At 40.4% G+C, this 20,703-nt stretch overlaps 2 non-coding genes across 2 annotated transcripts; both read left to right on the plus strand.

Moving 5' to 3' along the window:
* Nucleotides 1–9,145: 9,145 nt before the first annotated feature.
* On the plus strand, nt 9,146–9,217 carry Trnag-ucc. Its single transcript has one exon. It is a non-coding gene; the product is annotated as a tRNA-Gly (tRNA).
* Nucleotides 9,218–12,283: 3,066 nt separating this feature from the next.
* On the plus strand, nt 12,284–12,355 carry Trnag-ucc. The gene has a single exon. It is a non-coding gene; the product is annotated as a tRNA-Gly (tRNA).
* Nucleotides 12,356–20,703: the final 8,348 nt, after the last annotated feature.

The raw sequence follows: 20,703 nt of genomic DNA on the forward strand, positions 1-20,703 counted from the left end.
TTGACACTTAAATGGAAGAAGGGAGGAAAATGTATGACGTGAACTAAGCCGCCTTGCCTCCGTCCATACAGTCGTCCCCGTTTAGTAGGTCCATTGACGTGGAAACTTAACTGTTGTAAACCTATCTGGTGAGAGTCATTTAACCTCGCTGCAAGGCTGTACTGAATGCTGAGCCCATGGATGGATGTATGGTACAAAATGTAATTCTATCCTCGAAGAGGCAAGTCTTCTATCCCTCGAAGAGGCAAGTCTAGATAAGCGGACAGGACCCCAGTCTGTTACTTATTATTTTTTAGAAATTATCATTTAAACTATTACTTTTTACCAACTCCCAAAGCCCTGCATAATCATGGGCGACTTCAACAGCCATAACCCTCTATGGGGGAGTACTGATACCAACAATAAGGGAAAGGTCCTTGAAGATTTTCTCGCCAATAATGATGTATGCATCTTCAACGATGGATCAAACACTTATCTCCATCCTGCCACTGGAACATACTCTGCCCTTGATCTATCACTTACGGACTCTAATCTCTTAAACGAGTTTGAATGGTCGGTCCACGATGACCTTTGGGGAAGTGACCACTTCCCAACTAGTCTTACTCCTATCAATCCCGCGGATGAACCACCTTCAACAAGATGGAATTTTACTCAGGCCAATTGGCCATTATTCCAAACTATTTTCCGATATCTTAAATACTATTGGAGACGAAACCATTCCTAAGTCCTCTGCAAACCCGCACATACACAAACCATGGTTTGATACAAACTGCAAACAAGCTAGGAAAAATAGGAAGAAGGCGGAAAAATACTTCCGACAACATCCTACTATGCATAACCTGAATGCCATTTAAAAATGACAAATTTCAAGGCAAGACGTACATTTAAACAAACTAAACGCCGGTCTGGGAGGAAATATGTGTCCAAAATCAACTCCCGCACACCCATATCCAAGGTGTGGAACATGATTCAAAAGATTAAGGGCAAAGAATCCAAATCTGGTGTTAGCCATCTCAAAGATGGTGACTCTCTTTTAACAAATAAATTTGAAATTGCAAATAAACTTGGCGAAACATTGGCAAACCACTCCTCTTCCACAAATTATAACCCCAAGTTCCAGAAATACCAAACGCAACAAGAAAAGAAATCAGTCAATTTTAACTCTGATAATGGTGAGGATTACAATGAAACGTTTTCTCTCCATGAACTACGTACTGCCCTGGGGCAGGCTCACGACACTGCCACAGGAGCTGATGATATTCATTATCAACTTCAGAAACACCTCCCTGATCGAAAATTGGAAACTCTACCCAATATATTTGATGACATTTGGACAACTGGCAACTTTCCTCCTTCGAGGCACAATGCCATTATCATCCCTATACCAAAACCTGGCCGGGATCATACTGATCCCTCAAACTACCGTCCTATATCCCTAACTAGCTGTGATTGTAAAACCATGGAGTGCATGGTCAACAATCGATTAATCTGGTACTTGGAGACCAATAACCTCCTTAGTGACCTCCAATGTGGTTTCCGAAAGAACCGAAGTACCATTGACCATCTGGTGCGTCTGGAATCTTTTATCAAAAATTCCATTGACAACAAACAACATACTGTATCTATCTTTTTCGATTTAGAAAAAGCATACGATACAACGTGGAAACATGGTATCTTAAAAGATTTACATGAATTTGGATTGAGGGGCAGATTATGTCAGTTCATATCTCAGTTTTTAAACAACAGACAATTTCAAGTACGGGTAGGTTCCACATTGTCGGATTATTTCCACCAAGATCAGGGCGTCCCTCAAGGCAGCATCCTGTCTGTCACCCATTTTAGTATCAAAATTAACATCCTCACAAAGGTCTTGAACAGTTGTGTTGATGGGTCCCTTTTCGTGGACGATTTCAATATTTCATGTCGTGGTAAGAACATGCGCGCAGTAGAAAGGCAGCTACAACCCTGCCTTAACAAAATCCAAAAATGGGCCAATGAAAATGGCTTTTAGTTTTCAAAATCCAAAACAAATTGTATTCACTTTTGTCGTTAATACAAACCACACAAGGATCCAGACCTATCTTTAGATGGTACTCCTACCAAGGTAGTAGAAGTGGCTAAATTCCTGGGACTCATATTCGACCGTCACCTGACATTTTTACCACACATAAAATATTTGAAAACCAAGTGCTTGAAGGCTCTGGACTTACTAAAAGTCGTTTCAAATACAGAGTGGGGAAGGGATCAGACTACCCTCCTTCACTTGTACAGATCTTTGGTTCGCTCTAAACTAGACTACGGCTCCATCGTTTATGGTGGAGCCTGCAAAAGCAATTTAGAAAAATTAGATTCTATCCACCACCAAGGCCTGAGGCTCTGCCTGGGAGCTTTTAGGACCTCTCCGGTAGACAGTCTATATGCATAGGCTAACGAACCTTCCCTTGAACAACGCCGCATTAAACTTTCACTGCAATATATCACTAAATTACCTTCAAATCAGTCCAATCCAGCATACAATTGTGTTTTCAACCCTCTCTATGAAAACCTGTTTCCTAAACTGCCAAGCCTGGATCCACCACTTGGAATCAGAATTCAACCACACATATCTGCAGCTAAAATTGATCTCAATATCATAGCACCTTACCGACTCCTGTCTTCACCACCCTGACAGATGGTCAAACCACAGGTCGACCTTACCCTCACTAAACTCAAAACGTCCGAAACAAATCCTTTGATGTTCCAGCAGGAATACAACCAGTTACGTTCCAAGTATGACACCCATAGATCCATTTTCACAGACGGATTCAAGGATGCGGGCCAAGTTGCCAGTGCTACAGTCACTCGATCCAAGACTGTCTCCTCTAGGATTCCCGACAACAGTTCCATTTTCACTGCCGAGGCCAAAGCTATCACAGATTCATTATCTTGCCTTCAAGCACTTCAAAATGTCACTTCAAGTCACCCAATCATTCTGGACATTTTAGAACTTTACAACGACCTCTCTACTGGCCAATGTGACATCGTCCTCTGCTGGTTGCCGGGTCACGTCGGCATAGCAGGTAACACAAAAACCGATGCTGCAGCAAAAGCAGCTCTTGAAAAGCCCCTATCTCCACTGCTGATCCCGTACAGTGATTTCAAACCCACTATCGAAAGCTATACTCGGGACCTCATGCAAAAAAGGTGGGACACTCAAGTAGGAAGAAATAAACTGTATGAATTGAAGCCAACAATTGGTTATACCTACTCGGGTTGTCAGTCAAGACGTGATGAGGTAATTTTACGACGATGTATGTCGTATTGGCCACAGTCGGTTTACTCATGACTATCTGCTGAAAACGGATGGGGATAGACCCCCCATGTGTGTCTCTTGCGATGAGGTTTTCACCATCAAGCATATTCTGCTTGAATGCGTGGACTTATCGTCTGCAAGGGACTCACATTATGATGCAACAAACCTAAAAGATCTGTTCTCCCGCGTGAGCGCTCATCTGAACTACCTGAGGGAAGTTGATCTGTATCATAAATTGTAACTGTGTAATGTCACTAACAAATTGCCTGCCTTTAAATTTAGTGCTATGACTTTTTCTGTTTTTAAATGACAATGAAATGTATATATGTATGTTTTTGAAATAAAACTCATTTTGACTCTGTACTTACAATATTTACTAATGCAAACTTGTTCTCGTCACTATATGGCTGGAAAAATGCCGATGTGACGCAAAACCCAACTCAACTCAACTCAACATTAGAGACTAGTGCAAGTCTAGGAGACATTGATAGCGTCGACATATGTGTAGGGTAATCGAACCCGGGTAATCGAACCCGAACCTTGGGTAATCGAACCCGGGGTCGTCAGCGTGACCGGAGGACACTATAACCATGAGGTTAATGGAGGACACTACCCCACCGGCACTCGGTTTGTCATGACTTGACAGAATAACCATAGTACTGACTGACTGAGTTTGGTTTTACGCCGCTTTTAGCAATATTCCCGCAACATCACGGCGGGGGACACCAGAAATGGGCTTCACACATTGTACCCATGTGGGGATTCGAACCCAGGTCTTCGGCGTGACGAGCCAACGCTCTAACCACTAGACTACCCCACCGCCCCGAATAACCATAGTAATATGAAAGAATCGGTATCAAGGCAGATCAACTTTTATAATGTGAAAGAACCTGATATATCCAGACAAAAATCATTAAGGTTCAAGCATTTACAGGAAACATTCATACAGCTGGATTATCGCCGTCTTAACAAGAATCTCAGGAAGTACAAACGGTGATTTACGACTGTTCAAGACAGCGCCAAACCATATTCAGTCACTTTTATTATCAGCCTTCCCCGAGAACACCCTCTTGATTTATCAGCAACTTGTAGAGACAGATAATTGAGTTTCTGATCAGCACAGAATTTCTTCAAGAAGATGCAGACATGGTTTTTACGTGTTTCCAACACGTGTTGGTTAGAGATCACTCGGAGGACCTCGTTCTCGATTTTTGCATAATTTAAACAGATGGTTTAAATCTGACTTAATTTAGTCCTTCTAAATACATTTTGGAAGTCATTTATTCTGCCTTTGGATCGTGTTCAATGTAAAAGCCTGTGTGAGTCATATGAATATATCTCGTGAAAAACTGAGGTGGCGAATGCGGTTATGCAACGCTCGTTTATCCAGCGTTTCATGTCCACGGTACATTATTATTGGTAGTTGTAAATTTGGGAAAAACGTGGATAATCGAGGGTGTCATTATTACTAAACGCCATCAGTAGTTGCTGAAAAGGTTGTGATTCACACCAAAGAGTAGATCACATCAATGTCAGAACAGCAAAAGTAGCATCAAGAGTAGAACAGAAGTAGAACATGGCTTGAATCAAGAGTAAAACATGGCTTGAATCAAGAGAGGTGAAACATCATGAAGAGTAAAACATGGCTTGAATCAAGAGTAGAACATGGCTTGAATCAAGAGTAGGGTAAACATGGCTTGAATCAAGAACATGGCTTGTAGAACATGTAGAACATCAAGAGTAAAACATGGCTTGAATCAAGAGTAGAACAGAACATATGGCTTGAACAGTAGAAATGGCTTGAATCAAGAGTAGAACTTGAATCAAGAGTAAAACATGGCTTGAATCAAGAGTAGAACATGGCTTGAATCAAGAGTAGAATCAAGAGTAGAACATGGCTTGAATCAAGGGGTGAACATGACTTGTGGCTTGAATCAAGAGTAAAACATGGCTTGAATCAAGAGTAGAACATGACTTGAATCAACAGCTTGAATCAAGTAGAACATGGCTTGTAGAACATGGCTTGAATCAAGAGTAGAATGGCTTGAATCAAGAGTAGAACATGGCTTGAATCAAGAGTAAAACAAGCTTGAATCAAGAGTAGAACATGGCTTGCTTGAATCAAGAGTGAACATGGCTTGAATCAAGGTAGAACATGGCTTGAATCAAAGAGAACAGAATATGGCTTGAATCAAGAGTAAAACATGGCTTGAATCAAGAGTAGAACATGACTTGAATCAAGAGTAGAACATGGCTTGAATCAAGAGTAAAACATGGCTTGAATCAAGAGTAGAACATGACTTGAATCAAGAGTAGAACATGGCTTGAATCAAGAGTAGAACATGGCTTGAATCAAGAGTAAAACATGGCTTGAATCAAGAGTAAAACATGGCTTGAATCAAGAGTAAAAGAGTAGAACATGGCTTGAATCAAAAGAGTAAAACATGGCTTGAATCTTGAATCAAGAGTAAAAAGAATCAGGAGTAGAACATGACTTGAATCAAGAGTAAAACATGGCTTGAATCAAGAGTAGAACATGGCTTGAATCAAGAGTAGAACATGACTTGAATCAAGAATGACTTGAATCAAGAGTAGAACATGGCTTGAATCAAGAGTAGAACATGGCTTGAATCAAGAGTAGAACATGGCTTGAATCAAAGGGTCAAGAGAACATGGCTTGAATCAAGAGTAGTAAACATGGCTTGAATCAAGAGGAGTAGAACATGGCTTGAATCAAGAGTAGAACATGGCTTGAATCAAATCAAAGAGTAGAACATGGCTTGAATCAAGAGTAAAACATGGTAGAATCATGAACATGCTTGAATCAAGAGTAGAACACATGGCTTGAATCAAGAGTAGAATGGCTTGAATGGCTTGAATCATGGCTTGAATCAAAGTAGAACATGACTTGAATCAAAGAACATGATGAATAAAGAGGCAAACTTGAATCAAAGTAGAACAACTTGAGAGTAGAACATGGCATGGCTTGAATTGTAAAACATCTTGAATCAGAGTAAAACATGGCTTGAATCAAGAGAGAACATGGCTTGAAAGTAAAACATGGCTTGAATAGAACATGGCTTGAATCAAGAGTAAAACATGGCTTGAATCAAGAGAATGTAGAACATGGCTTGAATCAAGAGTAAAACATGGCTTGAATCAAAGGGTGAACATGACTTGAATCAAAAGAGAAACAATGAGAATATGGCTTGAATCAAGAGTAGAACATGGCTTGAATCAAGAGTAAACATGGCTTGAATCAAGAGTAGAACATGGCTTGAATCAAGAGTAGAATATGGCTTGAATCAAGAGTAGAATATGGCTTGAATCAAGAGTAAAACATGTCTTGAATCAAGAGTAGAACATGGCTTGAATCAAGAGTAGAATATGGCTTGAATCAAGAGTAGAACATGGCTTGAATCAAGGGTGAACATGACTTGAATCAAAGGTATAACATGTCTTGAATCAAGAGTAGAACATGGCTTGAATCAAGTGTATAACATGGCTTGAATCAAGTGTAGAATATGGCTTGAATCAAGAGTAAAACATGGCTTGAATCAAAGGTATAACATGGCTTGAATCAAGTGTAGAATATGGCTTTAAGTAAAAGTAGAACATGGCTTGAGTCAAGAGTAGAACACGGCTTGAATCAAGAGTAGAATATGGCTTGAGGAAAGGGTATAACGTGACTTGAAGTAAGGGTAGAAGGTTTTATTATGTTTAAAAGTTGACATACCGTTGTATATTATTAAAACAGAAGGTAAATATTTCATTGTATTTTGTTAAACAACAAGATAAATATTCCATTGCATATTACCTATCTACAAGGTTGAAAAACTGTATTTTGCTTTTCTATAATGTTATATATCACAGCATATTGATAATCTCTGTAGATATAATCTATACATAATTTAATATACCATAGCATATTGGTTTTCTATAATGTAACTGTACCACGATATAGTTCATCTCTAGCACTTTTCATTCGTCACTTGGAGCAAAGAAAGTTTGTTAAACATTATGTACATTTATTCCCATGCAAATAAGAATATCGTATTATGAAACTAAACCAGCCAGGAAATGTTCAGATCGATTGTTATCATGAGGATAAAACGCGGCAAAGCCATTACGTCAAACAAAAAACAGTTTTCACCCAGTGCGTTGAAATATGAGGAGAGTTAATTTGTCATTTCCACTTCATGATTCAAACGCTGTAACAATATGCCTCAGGCATAAAACAAACTTTAAAAAACCAAATTAAAATAAACTTTGAACTGCACGTGCGATATAGCTTAAAAAGTACTCATTTTAAAAAATGAAGCAAAAATAAAAATTGGCAAAAAATCCAAGGGATGAGCTGAAAGTGATAGAAAACAAAGACAGGCACGGCCGAACATATTGTTGCTGAAAAAGACGTTAGTTTGGAGACAGAGGCCATCAGCGCCCCCTAGTGACTCACACGGATGAATGTGATTAAAATTGGAAATTAAAAATCTGGGGTTTGTTTCAGCTCTAGCGTCTCATCAGAAACGGTTCACAAAATCCAAATGGCAATTCTAGTGTGGGTAATTAGATTCTGACAAAGGCTTGTTGAAGTGCTGTCTTGTGTGCAAATATGACAAGGGCAGATCAAGAGGTCGACGAAATCAGCCAATGAGAACAAGCAATGGGTATCAGATCTGTGTTGTCAACCAATGAGATTGTGTTTTGTTTTATATACATGTGTCGTGTCAAATGTATTCTGAATACACCACACCATTTGCAAATTGGGCGAATGTAACATATATTATATTTAGGATTACACTTTTTCAGTAAGTAGAGATTCTAGAACGTTTGGGGTTGAGTCCCGTCCGGGATTTGAACACACACTCTCAGAGTCAGACACCAAGGTTTCTGTGACACTCTGGTCTAACAACGATATCACGTCTCGTGTTGCTCTATGCGCCTGACGAAGCCGTATTTTTATAATCTGTTTCGTGAGTGTAGTTCTGTTTTGGCTCAGTGTTCAGTTTGGGCACTTAGTCTGTGAGTGAAATACTTGCCCAAGACGCTCCAATTCGTCGCGCAGAGTTGCGTCCCTTGGGCACTCCGGGAACCTGTATGACGTCCCTGATGAAACTCGGATGAAAATGCAGCAAAAGCTACCTTAGCATTATTAAAAAACGCACGAAATATTAATTTGCCTCTTGTTTGCATCGGGGGCGGTGGGCTAGCCTACTGGATAAAGCGTTCGCTCGTTACGCCGAAGACCCGGGTTCGATTTCCCACATGGGTACAATGTGTGAAGTCCATTTCTGGTGACCTGCTCCGTGATGTTCCAGAAAAATTGCTAAAAGCGGCGTAAAACCATACTCACTCGAAGTCATGTCATATCGATGTGAACTTAATTTCGTAAAGTAGTTGATGTGAAAGTAGTATGTTTCCCCCGCGGTGTTGCGATGTTCAGCGCCATGTTGTTAATGTATATTCCGTCTTGCTTACGGGCGTGTGGGCAGGCATGCATACAAATGCCAAACTGCTTCGGTTAAACTTGTTTTTAAAACCAAATGACATTCATAATAGCTCTGGCAAAGTACTTGTATTTCAATTATCGGAAAACGGATCCAGGGTGTGAACTTTTTATGCATGACTTTCCCCGACATAAGCAACTGGTTATGTTTTGCGAATGCGCATCCGCGTTCTTCATCTGTATGAGACGGAATCCAGGTCACATAGCTAATGAGCCGTGTGATGTTCTTGGCGACATTTGACAGCAGGGGGAGGGTTTACAAGATGGGGGACAACTGTATGGAGGGGGAAGGGCAAAGCGTTTCAGCATCTATCATTTCTCTCCCCGCTTCTTTCACGTATAAGGCGTCGGTGGTGTAAAGGTTAGCATGGTTGCCTTCCAAGCAGTCGATCCGGGTTCGATTCCCGGCCGACGCATGTCTTTTTTCTTATTCGTATTCCATCTCATTTATGTATCAGTAAGGTATTTTATAATGTAATAAACATATTAGCGCTTTTCCCGTACAATGACGCCCAATAAAACGTAGAGGATAAGCATTAGTTGGTGAAATTAACGAAGGATTGTTGTGGATTTCATCAGCTTTCAGAGCGTGAGTGAGTGAGTTTTTACGCTGCTTTTAGCAATATTTCAGCAATATCCCAGCAGCGGACACCAGAAATGGGCTTCACACATTGTACCCATGTGAGGAATCGACCCTGGATCTTCAGCATGACGAGAAAAGGCTTTAACCGCTGGGCTACCCCGACGACCCACCAGTGGATTGGTCTGATTCGTGTTCTAAATTGGTGGTACTTCCAAGAAAATGAGGCTGAAGGGGTCGTTGTCGGCACAGGTACTACAGATATGTACCCCAGGTACGTTTCTGTATACAGACATGTACCCTTAACAAAGTCAAACTACAGAAACGTACCCGGTACCCTAAACGACGGACGAGTCCATATTCCGCGACCAAATACCGAAACCGTATGTAGTTATTCCCGTTCAGCTGATTGCGAGTGGTGTACGTTGTGCACCGTGAAATATTCGTTATACTGTGTATGCCCTTTGTTACGGTGACCTGGCCCCTCGCAGTATACTGGTGTACTGCTGACATAGTTCCCGTACCATAACATAAAAATAGCAGACAGAAACGTAGCTTTAGGCAAACCAAACTTCCACACTAGTGTCCAAAAGGACGTTTTCACAAACTAATATACATTGTACTAGGAGTCAAAGATGAACAAACACTGGTTGGGTGAGAATGACATTATATTGTTATCTTCAATCATAGAAAGTACAAGGCGCAATGGTCACTACCATACAATTACAAAATAGTGGAACGGGGTGGATCAAACACAAAAATATATTATGGACTAGGGAAGCACGGACCGGGGATAAGTCAAGGAACTAGATATACTTCTTCATATGGCTTAAAAAGAAGGAATAGACGTAGACCTACTCTCTGGAAGTCTAGTCAATATAAATCCTGACAGTTGGCTTATTCAAAGCAACTCCATAGAGCATAAGAAGGAGGTGTACCATATTAACCCATGTCCGGCTTCCCGAGGTTCTCCCCAACGTTCCTTAGAGCAGTGGCGATGTTCGGCCCTGATGGGCTTTACCATGGTCTAGATAAGGGGAATGGGCGGACGTCGGAGGAAACAATTAACTGGACAACCCTCTCAGACCCGCCAGTCCCAAGGAATTGTGCTTTTTCAATTCCGAAAACATACGACATTACTAACTAAAGTGATGGTAAAGTTATAAATCCATACGTGGATGGCAAGCTGAGAAACTTCCCTATCAGCCTGCCTGGGTAGTATAATCATTATACGAACTTAGTAAGAGATATAGGGATTTAACTGATGAAATTGAGCTACAGGGAGTACGTTGGTATACTTTGTAGGGAAGGTATGTTTCCAAGATTATAGATATAACACAACAGATTACTCACTACGAAAGGTGAGAACATGATCTATCAGATGATACCTAATGTTATGGGTGAAAGTTTTGCAGACATGAACAATTAAGTAAAAAGGGCGCGTACATAAAAACACATAACACTCGGTACTCTCAGTGGAGTAGATATTCCCGCAGGAATGGCATGTTACCGTTACACTCTTATGCAATCAAATGCATCTAATACAGAAGTATGACAGTTCCGATCAAGAAAACTCCACAATGCAGTATGGAATCGTCCAGGGTACGTTTCTGTATTCTGAGTTTGGCTAGGGTACATTTCTGTATGCAGAAACGTACCTGGGGTGCACATCTGTAGTACCCGTGCCGACAACGACCCATTCAGCCCTATTATGCTCCAAAATACTTCAACAGATAAATTCACTGGAAGTTAAACAGTCTGGTACAGTAGTCGGTAAAACCTGTTTCGATTTCTAGATGTACAATATGAATCCTAGACTAATGCTTAGTGTATGAATATATATAATTTTGATAGTAACAAACAAGCCCATTTAAATTCAAAAGGAGCCCTAGGGAGACCAGAGATTCAGAACCTGAGGAAAATCTAGACTTGCTTTATTTAGCACTGTAGATAGGGCTAGGCAGTAGGGAAAATAATGTGGTTCAGGGACTGTGAGACAGACTATATGAATCCCTAATTGTTTGATTGGCATTCTAGAAGTTTGTCAATCATGAAGCATGCAACTGTATAGTTTATAGTTTTCTTTAGTTTTCTTTAGGTCTTTCATATATGTGATACTCCTTAATGTTTTAATCTTATATTTTATACATTTTATGCACATATTGTCTAGTGTGTCTCATTGGCCATCTGGCCTGGTGTCTGTATTTTTCTATGTCTTTTTACCGTTGCCATTTTTTGACAGGTACATTCACATGACACATAAATAAACTATTTTTTGTCTGTCTGTCTGTCTGTCTGTTAACAACTCTTGTTTGATGGTTGCAGCTAGATAAAGGGTGTAAGAATATGCACCGATACGTCGCTCTGTTCAATAAACAACACGTTGTTAACCATAAAACCGTATATGCTTCACTATGATTCCCATTCTTCTCTTGTCTTTGTGACATTCGTAATGGACGTAAGCATTATTTCTTTGCATGTACATGTAAATTGGTCATAATGCACTGAAGTTGACTGAACTAATTAAATTTTATATGAAAGGTAAAGTAAAACAGGAATCTCAAAGCCGTTTGTCGGTTTGGAAATAATTTTACATTTTTGTCCATTTGAGGTGAAAATAACACCAGTAATGAATTGTGGCAGACCATATTGTCTCCTTGACGGAATTCAGACAACAGCAGATTTGAACTGGTTTCTCTACAAGAATGCTCAACCGCTACACATAGCTCTTTGCATACACATATGTAGACGGTATCAATGTCTCCCACCAGATGGTATTACTATCGGGATGGCTGAGTTTCCACGTACGTGGACTTACTAAACGGGGGCGACTGTATGGATGGAGGCAAGGCGGATAAGTTACCGTCTAACATTTTCCTTCCTTCTTCCTCTTAAGTGTCAAGCGTCGGTGGTGTAAAGGTTAGCATGGTTGCCTTCCAAGCAGTCGATCCGGGTTCGATTCCCGGCCGACGCATGTTTTTGTTAATCTGTTTACTCAGACTACAAAAGTGAAAGTGAGCTAACGGTCGAAATAGTTCATCTAAGTAATTTAAATTCTTATTTAACAAGCATATAGTTAAAAAGCCGGTTTAACAGACTCCCATGTCGCTATGCGCCCTCGCCCTCTGTACAAAACTGGTTCCCGGCTATTTATGCGCGTCGTCAACTTGCGATATGATGATACAACGGTCGTGGTAATTGAAACCTGACTGTCAAAATAAAACGAAACATGAATATTTCAGTGACACTCGTGAACTTTGAGAATGAAAACACTCCGGACTGTGGGCGATAAATGTGGGTTAGGCGTAAGGTTGGAGGTGGGTGTTGAGTGGTGTTATTTATTTATTTATTTATTTATTTTTTATTTATTTATTTATTTATTTATTTATTTATTTATTTATTTATTTATTTATTTATTTATTTATTTATTTATTTATTTATTTATTTATTTATTTATTTATTTATTTATTTATTTATTTATTTTTTATTTTTTAATTTATTTAATTTTTATTTATACCCTTTAAGGTAAACATAACATCATTAAATATTTGTTGAAAATGCATCAAAAGTTACCTTAGCGTTATTAAAGAAGGCACGAAATATTGATTTGCCTCTTGTTTGCATCGAGTCAACATTTGCGTCAATGGCCGCCTTGGTATTAATGTATGGTTCGTAAATGTGGGGACTGGAGAACAATCTAAGGGTATATTTAAGGATTCTCAACAATTATGGCTGATCTTCTTTGCATAACTGGGCGGTGGGGTAGCCAAGTGGTTAAAGCGTTCGCTCGTCATGCCGAAAACCAGGGTTCGATTCCAACATGGGCACAATGTGTGAGGCCCATTTATGGTGTCCCCTGCCGTGATATTGCTGGAATATTGCTAAAAGCGGAGTTAAACCAAACTCACTCACTCACTCACTCTTTGTTTAACTAAATTCCATTGTCTGTGGTGAATGTAGAAAGGAACCAGAGAGTGAGTGAGTATGGTTTTACGCCCCTTTTATCCAACAATATCACGGCGAGTCACACCAGAAATGGGCTTCACACATTGTTCCCATGTCGGGAATCGAACCGGGGTCTTCACCGTGACGAGCGGACACTTTAACCACTAGACTACCCCATCGCCCCGGAAAGGAACCACAAACACTGAAACTCACAAACCCATGATGATATTATGGCATAAAATTGCCGCAAATAAGGAATACTGAAAATTAGAAACATGTATCACTCTTACTCCACATTGCTGACAAACGTCTACTGATTTGCTTTGTGAAGAAACTACTAAAAGACTGCGGACTGAATTGTTTGAAGACTCGTCTATTAGCTATCCACATTTTCTGTCTTCAAAGGACGAAGACATTTAAAGATCAATATCTACAAAACTGGCGCATCTTCAATAGGAAAGTTCAAAGGATTTGCACAGCAAAGAATATAAAGAAACTTCATGTTTTGAAAAGTATGTCTTCTCACCCTATCCTCTATGTGACATGTTCCTCTCTATGTGACATGTTTCTCTCTATGTTTAATGTTCCTCTCTATGTGACATGTTCCTCTCTATGTGCCATGTTTCTCTCTATGTGACATGTTTCTCTCTATGTGACATGTTCCTCCCTATGTGACACTTTTCTCTCTATGTGACATGTTTCTCTCTATGTGACATGTTTCTCTCTATGTGACCCGTTCCTCTCTATGTGACATGTTTCTCTCTATTTGAAATGTTTCTCTCTTTGTGACCCGTTTCTCTCTACGTGACCCGTTTCTCTCTATGTGACCCGTTTCTCTCTTTGTGACCCGTTTCTCTCTATGTGACATGTTTCTCTCTATGTGACCCGTTTCTCTCTATGTGACATGTTTCTCTCTATGTGACCCGTTTCTCTCTATGTGACATGTTTCTCTCTATGTGACATGTTTCTCTCTATGTGACATGTTTCTCTCTACGTGACCCGTTTCTATGTGACATGTTTCTCTCTATGTGACATGTTTCTCTCTATGTGACATGTTTCTCTCTATGTGACATGTTCCTCTCTATGTGACATGTTTCTCTCTATGTGACATGTTTCTATGTGACATGTTTCTCTCTATGTGACCCGTTTCTCTCTATGTGACATGTTTCTCTCTATGTGACATGTTTCTCTCTATGTGACATGTTTCTCTCTATGTGACATGTTTCTTCTATGTGACATGTTCTCTCTATGTGACATGTTTCTCTCTATGTGACATGTTTCTCTCTATGTGACATGTTTCTCTCTATGTGACATGTTTCTCTCTATGTGACCCGTTTCTCTCTATGTGACATGTTTCTCTCTATGTGACGTGTTCTCTATGTGACATGTTTCTCTCTATGTGACATGTTTCTCTCTATGTGACATGTCTCTCATGTTTCTCTCTATGTGACATGTTTCTCTCTATGTGACATGTTTCTCTCTCTGTTTCTCTCTCTTTGACATGTTTCTCTCTATGTGACCCGTTTCTCTCTATGTGACATGTTTCTCTCTATGTGACATGTTTCTCTCTATGTGACATGTTTCTATCTATGTGACATGTTCTCTCTCTATGTGACATGTTTCTCTCTATGTGACCCGTTTCTCTCTATGTGACATGTGTCTCTCTATGTGACCCGTTTCTCTCTATGTGACATGTTTCTCTCTATGTGACATGTTTCTCTCTATGTGACCCATTTCTCTCTATGTGACATGTTTCTCTCTATGTGACATGTTTCTCTCTATGTGACATGTTTTTCTCTATGTGACATGTGTCTCTCTATGTGACATGTTTCTCTCTCTGTTTGACCTGTTTCTCTGTATGTGACCCGTTTCTCTCTATGTGACATGTTTCTCTCTATGTGACATGTTTCTCTCTATGTGACATGTTTCTATCTATGTGACATGTTTCTCTCTGTATGTGACCCGTTTCTCTCTATGTGACATGTTTCTCTCTATGTGTTTCTCATATGTGACATGTTTCTCTCTATGTGACATGTTTCTCTCTATGTCTCTCTATGTGACATGTCTCTCTCTATGTGACATGTTTCTCTCTATGTGACACGTTTCTCTCTATGTGACACGTGTCTCTCTATGTGACACGTTTCTCTCTATGTGACACGTGTCTCTCTATGTGACATGTTTCTCTCTATGTGACACGTGTCTCTCTATGTGACACGTTTCTCTCTATGTGACACGTGTCTCTCTATGTGACATGTTTCTCTCTATGTGACCAGTTTCTCTCTATGTGACCCATTTCTCATACCGAGTATACATGAACATGGATATAGGCACAATACAGTGTGTGACATTTTTGTAGCAAGAAAGATTTAATCTAACACTTTGTGCGCTCTAACGGACGGGTACAACTTCAATGGAAGCAAGAGCGACTGGTTTGGACCAAAACATATTTTACAGAAACAAAAGTTCACAGTAAAAAAAATATAATATAATGAAAAGGAGCCCTGAGACTTTCTTCATTTTCAGAAGCTGTGGAAATCTAGACTTGCCACATTTTCTAGACTTGCGTGCGCTTTCTTGGATATATTTGCTTCAGGGTCTGTGTTGCAGACTACGAGTGATTTTTCTAGCCCACTTCATTGTTGACATGTGGGGAATAGAACTCGGGTCTTCGGCGTGACGAGCGAACGCTGTAACCACTTGGCTACATCACCATCCCGACATGCTGAAAGAAAAGTGAATGAAAGGGTGTGGATCGATGCTGTGACGGCCTCAGAGGAGGCGCATCCACATTGTACATCATATAAGTAAAGATACGTAGAAGGGAGATAACTCTACCTAACTTGGGGGAAAAAGAATATGAAGCACAGCTGAAAAGTCGTCCAATGATTCCTGATCACAGCTCAACACCAAATGATCCTGTTAAGTGAGTGAGTGAGTGAGTTTAGTTTTACGCCGCTTTTAGCAATATTCCAGCAATATCACGGCGGGGACACCAGAAATGGACTTCACACATTGTACCCATGTGGGAAATAGAACCCGGGTCTTCGGCGTGACGAGACGAACTCCACTGCCCCAATCCTGTTAAGAGTTATTGAGTTTAGTTCTGTTCCGCTTTTGACAGTATGTGTCATGTCAGTTTTATGAGGCCAAAGCGATGTCGACGCAAGAGGCGACTAACGGGATCGGGTGGTCAGGCTCGTTGACTTGGTTCACACATGTGATCGTATCCCAGTTGCGCAGATTGATGCTCATGCTTTTGATCACTGGATTGTCTGGCCCAGGCTCGATTTTTTAGACACCGCCATATGGCTGGAATATTGCTGAGTTCGGCGTCAGAAAAGAAAGAAAACCCAAAATGAATAATGATAAAAATAGACGCTAATATGTACGACAACAATCATCTTTCTAATCAACTGGGGTTGGCTGGACACCTGCTTTTCTTCCATCGACAACTTTAAATGCATTAATAATTGAAAAGCTGGCATCGGGAAGACGTCTCATGAAGGGAGAAGGGGGTGGGGAGGGTGCTCTGACAAATTTGTAGGCCTGGCATTTCAGATTGAAAAATTTCAAAACCCATATTGTGAGAGTTTATTGTGTTTACTGATCTGGCTGGTAAGGGTTCCTCTTGTTACACAGGGGATTGGGGAATGGTATGAGGTCGTCAAGTCGAAGAACCGTGATATTGCTAGAATATTTCTTAAACCAGCATAAAACCTACTCACTCTCTTTAAATAGAGGGAACGTATCAGTTAATTACAAATCAAATTACTCATTAAAACGTCTTGGTCTCATTTGAAATTCCATCCAGATTGTTGACCCTAGCCCTCCTTTATGAGAAAACACAACCCAATTTCGTACTTCCCTTCCAAATGAAAGCCCGAGTTCTTCCTATTTATCGTGCGGCTGAATTCGTAAACCAAAGCTTTGGCCCTCAGCACAGACACACTGCATCCGGGTACCATGAGTCTTAGTTTAACCCGGAAGGAATTAACAGAGGTGCGCATGCGTCGAAAACCAATGCTGGCACAATATATTGATATTTTGTGCTTCAAATATTTGATGGGGTATATATCGGGGTAGTGATGCGAATGGGATTATATTAATTGGTGTCCCGATCCACAAAGCGTTCGACATTCGTAAGCCTATGTTAACGATAGAATGACGGCAGTTCGTAACGTTACGAACACTTTTTGGAACGGACACTGGTGATATTAATGAATCTGGAAGATCTGTATCATTTCAACTTTGTATGTCCTTCCTCGAAAGACTTTCGAAAACAATACATACCAAATAAATATGTTATAGGAGCTTCAGTACCATAATTTATTTGCGTTATTGAAACCACAAATAATCAGCGTTCGAAATTAACGTCGGTCCTTAGGCCCGAAGCCGACTGAAAACCACTAGGTGCACTCGGACCCACAGCGTTTGTTTTCTGCAGGTCCTTATGACCTTGTTTGTTGGGAATTCCTTATATTGTAGATAAATATAGGACCTACACATTCTGATCAGGACCCTTATCTGGGTCCTTAGGGCCTGCACGTTTTCAGGATTAAGGGCAAACACTGCAAATAAAATCCATCGGGTAATATGCCTTCTAAAGCTGAAACGAACCGTGAATATTTTCGTAAAATAACCCTGTACTGTCGTGTATGCATTTCATGTTTATGGGTCTGTGACCTTTCCTTCGCGCAATAAAATCTGATGCTATCGTCTAATGACGATCACGTTACAATATATAGTATACTTAAAATATCTCCCGCAGTGCCATGAAACCAACAATCTTTTAATGCGCATGCGCCTTTGTTAGCAGAGAGATTGGTTGCCGGTTCGTCTGTACTACCGCGAAAATTAAATTAGTAATCTTTTTAACATTTGGGCTACAGGAAGCCCTGAAATAGAATCTGTTGCCTTAATTAGTGCGAAAATAGGAGACACTCTTATTCACCGAATATTTTAGTTATAATTAGTTTATCGATCGTCAGCTTGCTGATTAGATAGTTTTTGCATGGCCGAATTCAATATAGTTCTCATTCAGTGTTTTTTGGAAAAAAAAATGTTTCGGTGCAATTCTCCGTTGTTTCTAAGAATCCTGCTGGGCAAGAAAACTTGCATTCATCCATGTTTGATGAGGGTGAACAATGAAGGAGCACAAATTTGGTATTTGATGGTGATGTATTTCATACGATTTTCCCAGTCTGCTACCTGTGAAGATCCGGGTCATAAATTGTCTTCAGCAACCCATGCTTGTCGTAAGATGCGACTAACGGGATCGGGTGGTCGGGACCGCTGACTTGGTTGACACATGTCAACGTATCGCATGTGTGTAGATCGATGCTCATGCTGTTGATCACTGGATTGTCCGGTCCAGGCTCGATAATTTAGAGTCCGCTGCCATACAGGTGGAATATTGCTTAGTGCGGCGTAAAACTAAACTCACTCACGTATGTTAAGGGAGAGGCGTTAACAAAAGTGGTCGCTTGTTTGCCGACACCGCAAAACTTTTTGTAGACATAAATATGCTTAGAACACTTGCATGGGTGCTGAAAAATAATATATTCAGAACCCTTAAAAGAAGTGCTTACCTTTTTTCAGTGAAGCGTATGTCATGTTGTCGCAACACACACGCACATACGCACACGCACGCGCACTCACCCAAGCATGCAGGCATAACATTTAAAGATGGATTCTTCATCTATATACTCGTGGGGATTACGATTAATGATGAAGGTACCAACTAACCGATGCTTAGGGTTTCTCGTGACTCATGAATGCGGGTCTTGTATGAACAATTAAAAGATAAATGTATTGAACTGAAGGACGCACAGTAACATTCATTTTACAGCGAATCAAGGGCAGTTACGGGGGTCTGTTATTTCATCCACCAAGGATGACCACTGGTCCACATAAACTGATTAGCTGGACGTACAATTCAATAAACAACTTCATTACGTTACAGGGTCCTCATAATTTCCTGGTGATCAACGTTGGGGGTCCCTTCTTGTAAGTCAAATTAAAATAATATAATAATAAACGTGTCTGCAAGGGCGACTGAGATCGACTATCGGCTGTCCGTTTCAATTTGGGTCATGACGTAATTAAGGCCCATTGTTACACTAAGATTCTCTCTACGTAATGAAGCAGATGGTTTAGCAGTATTGTAGCCTTTCCGTTTACGTTAAGCTCACGGAATATTTTAGCTTTGATTGGTTCATCAAACAGAGCTCGCTGATCAGATATTGCTTGCATGGTCTAATTTAATTAGGCTGCCCCAGTACGTCACCTGACGGGCGGTCGCCTTTAAATGAAGATTGGGTTCACTCTCCAGTGTCAGACTTCAGTTTGAAGTGTGACGTTACAAGGAAGGACCTTTGGTGAAATTGAGAAATTGTCTCAAATGAGGGCTCAAGTTTACCGTTATGATTGAAATCATAAAACTATGGGTCGCAGGTGACGAAAGTCATTTTAAGGCCCGAGTCCTCCTTCTAGGGCAATTTGACTGAGCGTCTTTAAAGAAAAGCTGCTTAGGCCGATGAGCCGAGAATATCCCGGAACAATTGCTTAAGCGGCGTAAAGCAGTATTCACTCAGCCTAGTGGCCATTTCCTGGTTTGGTCGAGACTGTGCAATTAGTGCCATCGCTGGGAATCGAGACTGTGTGTCTATATAATTAGGATCGACGCTTATTGCTGAGCTCATCTTCGTCATTTAACTCAAAACACGTAAAATGATGTTACAATTGATTCAATTTTTCTACAAGGGATGGAGGTTGTGTTTGGGATATTTCCACAAGCAATTGTGCCTGAAAATACAGAAAAAATTCCTCTGTATGATAAAAAGGTCTTGTTAGGTGGACATTATATGTTTTTAGGAAAGCACTATTGGTCGACTCGTCATTTCAAGGAAAATTGTGTTCGTTTTTAACCTGGGACTGAACAGATATTCCCTGCTAACAGAAACAAGAATGCTTGTGAGTTTGTGGAAAGAATACTCGTGAGGGAGTTGACGTGGTACGAAGTGAGGTACTAGTGACGTAATTAGAGATGCCCGTCAACCAAAGTACTGACAGAATACTGATGACGTAATTAAAGGTGCCCGTCAACCAAAGTACTGACAGAATACTGGTGACGTAATTAAAGGTGCCCGTCAACCAAAGTACTGACAGAATACTGGTGACGTAATTAAAGGTGCCCGTCAACCAAAGTACTGACAGAATACTGATGACGTATTAAAAGGTGCTCGTCAACCAAAGTACTGACAGAATACTGGTGACGTATTTAAAGGTGCCCGTCAAACAAAGTACTGACAGAATACTGGTGACGTATTTAAAGGTGCCCGTCAAACAAAGTGCTGACAGAATACTGGTGACGTATTA

Source organism: Haliotis rubra, unplaced genomic scaffold, assembly GCF_003918875.1.
Source record: "Haliotis rubra isolate DU_JTF1 unplaced genomic scaffold, ASM391887v1 Scf163, whole genome shotgun sequence".
In the NCBI taxonomy this organism is placed as follows: domain Eukaryota; kingdom Metazoa; phylum Mollusca; class Gastropoda; order Lepetellida; family Haliotidae; genus Haliotis; species Haliotis rubra.